The following is an 8,300-nucleotide window of genomic DNA, read 5'->3' on the forward strand; positions in this document are numbered from 1 at the left end:
GAAAAACTGTTGCACCTTTATTGTATGTTATGCTTCTGTCGTTGACTTCTTAGGCCCTAACTATTCGATCTGGTGTAACGACGCCCTAGAGTGAAGCCTAGGTTGCCCGGAGCGTAGAAATGACCATCACTTTCAAACTGGTTGGAATTATTCCTGTTATGCGATGGAAAAGCTGTTGTAGTTTTATTGCATTTTATGCTTCGGGCGTTGACTTCTAAGGCCCTAACTATTCGATCTGGTGCAACAACGCCCTAGAGTGAAGCCAAGGTTGCCCGGAACGTAGAAATGACCATCACTTTCAAACTGGTTGGAATTATTCCTTTTATGCGATGGAAAAACTGTTGTAGTTTTATTGCATTTTATGCTTCGGGCGTTGACTTCTAAGGCCCTAACTATTCGATCTGGTGGAGCAACGCCCTAGAGTGAAGTCTAGGATGCCTGGAACGTAGAAATGACCATAACTTTCACATTGGTTGCTATTATTCGTTTTATACAATGGAAAAACTGTTATATTTATATTGTATTTTATGCTTCTGGCGTTGATTTCTTAGGCCCTATCTTTTCGATCTGGTGGAACAACGCCCTAGAGTGAAGCCTAGGTTGCCCGGAACGTGGAAATAACCATAACTTTCACACTGGTTGCAATTATTCATTTTATACGATGGAAATGCTGTTGTATTTATATTGTATTTTATGCTTCTGGCGTTGACTTATAAGACCGTAGCTATTCGATGTGGTGGAGCAACGCCCTAGAGTGACGCCTAGGTTGCCCGGAACGTAGAAATGACCATTACTTTCACACTGGTTGCAATTATTCGTTTTATACAATGGAAAAACTGTTGTATTTATATTGTATTTTATGTTTCGGGCGTTGACTTCTATGGCCCTAGCTATTCGATCTGGTTGAGCAACGCCCTACAGTGAAGCCTATGTTGCCCGGTACGTAGATATGACCATAACCTTCACACAGCTTGCAATTATTCGTTTTATACGATGTAAAGGCTGTTGTATTTATTTTGTAGTTTATGCTTCTGGCGTTGATTTCAAAGGCCCTAACTCTTCTATCTAGTGGAGCAACGCCTCAGAGTTAAGTCTAGGATGCCCAAAACGTCGAAATGATCATTACTTTCGCACTGGTTGCAATTAGCCATGCTATACGATGGAAAAACTGTTGCATCTTTATTGTATTTTATGCTTCTGGCGTTGACTTCTAAGGCCCTACCTATTCGATCAGGTGGAGCAACGCCCTAGAGTGAAGCCTAGGTTGCTCGGAATGTAGAAATGACCATAACTTTCACACTGGTTGCAATTATTCATTTTATACGATGGAAAAACTGTTGCATTTTTATTGTATTTTCCGCTTCTGGCTTCGACTTCTAAGGTCCTAGCTATTCGATCTGGTGGGGCATCGTCCAAGAGTGAAGCCTATGTTGCCCGGAACGTAGAAATGACCATCACTTTCAAACTGGTTGGAATTATTCCTGTTATACGATGGAAAAACTGTTGTAGTTTTATTGCATTTTATGCTTCGGGCGTTGACTTCTAAGGCCCTAACTATTCGATCTGGTGCAACAACGCCCTAGAGTGAAGCCAAGGTTGCCCGGAACGTAGAAATGACCATCACTTTCAAACTGGTTGGAATTATTCCTTTTATGCGATGGAAAAACTGTTGTAGTTTTATTGCATTTTATGCTTCGGGCGTTGACTTCTAAGGCCCTAACTATTCGATCTGGTGGAGCAACGCCCTAGAGTGAAGTCTAGGTTGCCTGGAACGTAGAAATGACCATAGCTTTCACATTGGTTGCTATTATTCGTTTTATACAATGGAAAAACTGTTATATTTATATTGTATTTTATGCTTCTGGCGTTGATTTCTTAGGCCCTATCTTTTCAATCTGGTGGAACAACGCCCTAGAGTGAAGCCTAGGTTGCCCGGAACGTGGAAATGACCATAACTTTCACACTGATTGCAATTACTCATTTTATACGATGGAAATGCTGTTGTATTTGTATTGTATTTTATGCTTCTGGCGTTGACTTATAAGACCGTAGCTATTCGATGTGGTGGAGCAACGCCCTAGAGTGACGCCTAGGTTGCCCGGAACGTAGAAATGACCATTACTTTCACACTGGTTGCAATTATTCGATTTATACAATGGATAAACTGTTGTATTTCTATTGTGTTTTATGTTTCGGGCGTTGACTTCTATGGCCCTACCTATTGGATCTGGTTGAGCAACGCCCTACAGTGAAGCCTATGTTGCCCGGGACGTAGATATGACCATAACCTTCACACAGCTTGCAATTATTCGTTTTATACGATGTAAAGGCTGTTGTATTTATTTTGTAGTTAATGCTTCTGGCGTTGATTTCAAAGGCCCTAACTCTTCTATCTGGTGGAGCAACGCCTCAGAGTTAAGTCTAGGATGCCCAAAACGTCGAAATGATCATTACTTTCGCACTGGTTGCAATTAGCCATGCTATACGATGGAAAAACTGTTGTACTTATATTGTATTTTATTCTTATGGCGTTGACTTCTAAGGCCCTAACTAATCAATCTGTTGGAGCAGCGCCCTAGGGTGAAGCCTAGGTTGCCCGGAAAGTAGAAATGACCATAACTTTCATCCTGGTTGCAATTAGTCATGGTATACGATGGAAAAACTGTTGCATTTTTATTGTATTTTCCGCTTCTGGCTTCGACTTCTAAGGTCCTAGCTATTCGATCTGGTGAGGCATCGTCCAAGAGTGAAGCCTATGTTGCCCGGAACGTAGAAATGACCATAACTTTCACACTGGCTGCAATCATTCGTTTTATACAATGGAAAAACTATTGTATTTATATTGTATTTTATGCTTCTGGGGTTTACTTCTAAGGCTGTAGCTATTCGATGTGGTGGGGCAACGCCCTAGAGTGAAGCCAGGGTTGCCCGGAACGTAGAAATGACCATAACATTCACACTGGTAACAATGTTTCGTTTTATACGTTGGAAAAACTGTTGCATTTTTATTGTATTTTCCGCTTCTGGCTTCGACTTCTAAGGTCCTAGCTATTCGATCTGGTGGGGCATCGTCCAAGAGTGAAGCCTATGTTGCCCGGAACGTAGAAATGACCATAACTTTCACACTGGTTGCAATTATTCGTTTTATACAATGGAAAAACGGTTGTATTTATATTGTATTTTATGCTTCTGGCGTTGAATTCTAAGTCCGTAACTCTTCGATCTCGTGGAGCAACGCCCTAGAGTGATGCCTGGGTTGCCCGGAACGTAGAAATGACAATTACATTCACACTGCAAATATACATTATATACAATGGAAAAGCTGTTGTATTTATATTGTATTTTATGCTTCTGTCGTTGACTTCTTAGGCCCTAACTATTGGATCTGGTGGAGCACCGTCCTAGAGTGATGCCTAGGTTGCCCGGAACGTAGAACATAATATTACCTTCACACTGGTTGCAATTATTCCTGTTATACGATGGAAAAACTGTTGCACCTTTATTGTATTTTATGCTTCTGTCGTTGACTTCTTAGGCCCTAACTATTCGATCTGGTGTAACAACGCCCTAGAGTGAAGCCTGGGTTGCCCGGAGCCTAGAAATTACCATCACTTTCAAACTGGTTGGAATTATTCCTGTTATACGATGGAAAAACTGTTGTAGTTTTATTGCATTTTATGCTTCGGGCATTGACTTCTAAGGCCCTAACTATTCGATCTGGTGCAACAACGCCCTAGAGTGAAGCCAAGGTTGCCCGGAACGTAGAAATGACCATCACTTTCTAACTGGTTGGAATTATTCCTTTTATGCGATGGAAAAACTGTTGTAGTTTTATTGCATTTTATGCTTCGGGCGTTGACTTCTAAGGCCCTAACTATTCGATCTGGTGGAGCAGCGCCCTAGAGTGAAGTCTAGGTTGCCTGGAACGTAGAAATGACCATAACTTTCACGTTGGTTGCTATTATTCGTTTTATACAATGGAAAAACTGTTATATTTATATTGTATTTTATGCTTCTGGCGTTGATTTCTTAGGCCCTATCTTTTCGATCTGGTGGAACAACGCCCTAGAGTGAAGCCTAGGTTGCCCGGAACGTGGAAATGACCATAACTTTCACACTGGTTGCAATTACTCATTTTATACGATGGAAATGCTGTTGTATTTATATTGTATTTTATGCTTCTGGCGTTGACTTATAAGACCGTAGCTATTCGATGTGGTGGAGCAACGCCCTAGAGTGACGCCTAGGTTGCCCGGAACGTAGAAATGACCATTACTTTCACACTGGTTGCAATTATTCGTTTTATACAATGGAAAAACTGTTGTATTTATATTGTATTTTATGTTTCGGGCGTTGACTTCTATGGCCCTACCTATTCGATCTGGTTGAGCAACGCCCTACAGTGAAGCCTATGTTGCCCGGAACGTAGAAATGACTATAACTTTTACACTGGCAGCAATTATTCGTTTTAAACAATGGAAAAACTGTTCTATTTAATTTGTATTTTATGCTTCGGGCGTTGACTTCTAAGGCCCTAACTGTTTGATCTGGTGGAGCAATGCCCTAGAGTGAAGCCTAGGTTGCTCGGAATGTAGAAATGACAATAACTTTCACACTGGGTGCAATTATTCGTTTTATACGATGGAAAAGCTGTTGCATCTTTATTGTATTTTATGCTTCTGTCGTTGACGTCTAAAGCCGTAGCTATTAGATGTGGTGGAGCAACGCACTAGAGTGACGCCTAGGTTGCCCGGAACGTAGAATGACCATTACTTTCGCAATGTTTGCAATTATTCATTTTATACGATGGAAAAACTGTTGTACTTATATTGTATTTTATGCTTCTGGCGTTGACTTCTAAGGCCCTAACTATTCGATCTCCTGGAGCAATGCCCTAGAGTGAAGCCTAGGTTGCCCCGAACGTAGAAATGACCATCACTTTCAAACTGGTTGCAATTAATCCTTTTATACAATGGAAAAACTGTTCTATTTATTTTGTATTTTATTCTTCGGGCGTTGACTTCTAAAGCCCTAACTGTTTGATCTGGTGGAGCAACGCCTTAGAGTGAAGCCTAGGTTGCCCGGAACGTAGAAGTGACTATAACTTTTACACTGGCAGCAATTATTCGTTTTATACAATGGAAAAACTGTTCTATTTATTTTGTATTTTATGCTTCGGGCGTTGACTTCTAAGGCCCTAACTGTTTGATCCGGTGGAGCAACGCCCTAGGGTGAAGCCTAGGTTGCCCGGAACGTAGAAATGACCATAACTTTTACACTGGTAGCAATTATTCGTTTTATACAATGGAAAAACTGTTCTATTTATTTTGTATTTTATGCTTCGGGCGTTGACATCTAAGGCCCTAACTGTTTGATCTGGTGCAGCAACGCCCTAGAGTGAAGCCTAGGTTGCCCGGATGGTAGAAATGACCATTACTTTCACAGTGTTTGCAATTATTCCTTTTATACGATGGAAAAGCTGTTGCATTTCTATCGTATTTTATGCTTCTGGCGTTGACATCTAAGGACCTAACTATACGATCTGGTGGAGAAGCGCCCTAGAGTGAAGCCTAGGTTGCTCGGAATGTAGAAATGACCATTACTTTCACACTGGTTGCAATCATTCGTTTTATACGATGGAAAAGCTGTTGTATTTATATTGTATTTTATGCCTCTGGCGTTGACTTCTAAGGCCGTAGCTATTAGATGTGGTGGAGCAACGCCCTAGAGTGACGCCTAGGGTGCTCGGAACGTAGAAATGGCCATTACTTTCACACTGGTTGCAATTATTCGTTTTATACGATGGAAAAGCTGTTGTATTTATATCGTATTTTATGCTTCTGGCGTTGACTTCTTAGGCCTTAACTATTCGATCTGGTGGAGCAACGCCCTGGCGTGAAACCTAGGTTACCCGGAACGTAGAATTGGCCATCACTTTCAAACTGGTTGCAATTATTCCTGTTATAAGATGGAAACACTCTCGTATTTTTTTTGCATTTTATGGTTGGGGCATTGACTTCTAGGGTCCTAACTATTCAATCTGTTGGAGCAACGCCCTAGGGTGAATCCTAGGTTGCCCGGAACGTAGAAATGACCATAACTTTCACACTGGTAGCAATTATTCGTTTTATACGATGGAAAAACTGTTCTATTTATTTTGTATTTTATGCTTCGGGCGTTGACTTCTAAGGCCCTAGCTATTCGATCTGGAGGAGCAACGCTCTAGAGTGAAGCCCAGGTTGCCCGGAACGTAGAAATGACCATTACTTTCACAATGTTTGCAATTATTCATTTCATACGATGAAAAAACTGTTGTACTTATGCTGTATTTTATCCTTCTGGCGTTGAATTCTAAGTCTCTAGCTAATCGATCTGGTGGAGCAACGCCCTAGAGTGAAACCTAGGTTACCCGCAACGTAGAAATGACCAGTACTTTCAGAATGTTGGCAAGTATTCATTTTATACGATGGAAAAACTGTTGTACATATATTGTGTTTTATTCTTCTGGCGTTGACTTCTCAGGCCCTAACTGTTCGATCTGGTGTAACAACGCCCTAGAGTGAAGCCTACGTTGCCCGGAACGTAGAAATGACCATCACTTTCACACTGGTTGGAATTATTCCTGTTATACGATCGAGAAACTGTTGTATTTTTATTGCATTTTATGCTTCGTGCGTTGACTTCTAAGGCCCTAACTATTCAATGTGGCGGAGCAACGCCCTAGGGTGAAGCCTAGGTTGCCCGGAATGTAGGAATGACCATAAATTTCACACTGGTTGCAATTATTCGTTTTATACGATGGAAAAACTGTTGCATCTTTATCGCATTTTATGCTTCTGGCGTGGACTTCTAAGGCCCTAACTATTCGATCTGGTAGAGCAACGCCCTAGAGTGAAGCCTAGGTTGCCCGGAACGTAGAAATGACCATAACTTTTACACTGGTAGCAATTATTCGTTTTATACAATGGAAAAACTGTTCTATTCATTTTGTATTTTATGTTTCGGGCGTTGACTTCTAAGGCCCTAACTGATTGTTCTGGTGGAGCAACGCCCTAGAGTGAAGCCTAGATTGCCCGGAACGTTGAAATGACCATAACATTCACACTGGTTGCTATTATTCGTTTTATACGAAGGAAAAACTGTTATATTTATATTGTATTTTATTCTTATGGCGTTGACTTCTTAGGCCCTACCTATTCGATCTGGTGGAACAGCGCCCTAGGGTGAAGCCTAGGTTGCCTGGAACATAGAAATGACCATTACTTTCAGACTGTTTGCAATTATTCCTTTTATACGATGGAAAAACTGTTGCATCTTTATTGTATTTTAGGCTTCTGGCGTTGACTTCTAAGGCCCTAACTATTCGACAAGGTGGAGCAACGCCCTAGAGTGGAGCCTAGATTGCTCGGAATGTAGAAATGACCATAACTTTCACACTGGTTGCAATTATTCATTTTATACGATGGAAAAACTGTTGTACTTATATTGTATTTTATTCTTATGGCGTTGAATTCCAAGTCCCTAGCTATACGATCTGGTGGAGCAACGGCCTAGAGTGAAACCTAGGTTATCCGGAACGTAGAAATGACCAGTACTTTCATACTGTTTGCAGTTATTCCTGTTATACGATGGAAAAACTGCCGCATCTTTATAGTATTTTATGCTTCTGGCGTTGATTTCTAAGGCCCTAACTATTCGATCTGGTGGAGCAACGCCCTACAGTGAAGCCTAGGTTGCCCGGAACGTAGAAATGACCATCACATTCAAACTGGTTGCAATTATTCCTGTTATATGATGGAAGAACTGCTGTACTTTTATTGCATTTTATGCTTCGGGCATTGAGTTCTAAGGCCCTATCTATTCAATCTGGTGGAACAATGCCCTAGGGTGAAGCCTAGGCTGCCCGGAAAGTAGAAATGTCCATAACTTCCACACTGGTAGAAATTATTCGTTTAATACGATGGAAAAACTGTACTATTTATTTTGTATTTTATGCTTCTGGCGTTGAATTCTAAGTCCGTAACTCTTCGATCTCGTGGAGCAACGCCCTAGAGTGATGCCTGGGTTGCCCGGAACGTAGAAATGACAATTACGTTCACACTGCAAATATACATTATATACGAAGGAAAAGCTGTTGTATTTATATTGTATTTTACGCTTCTGTCGTTGACTTCTTAGGCCCTAACTATTGGATCTGGTGGAGCACCGCCCTAGAGTGATGCCTAGGTTGCCCGAAACGTAGAACATAATATTACCTTCACACTGGTTGCAATTATTCCTGTTATACGATGGAAAAACTG

The sequence above is a fragment of the Calliopsis andreniformis genome, unplaced genomic scaffold (assembly GCF_051401765.1).
Source record: "Calliopsis andreniformis isolate RMS-2024a unplaced genomic scaffold, iyCalAndr_principal scaffold0063, whole genome shotgun sequence".
Classification (NCBI taxonomy): Eukaryota; Metazoa; Arthropoda; class Insecta; order Hymenoptera; family Andrenidae; genus Calliopsis; species Calliopsis andreniformis.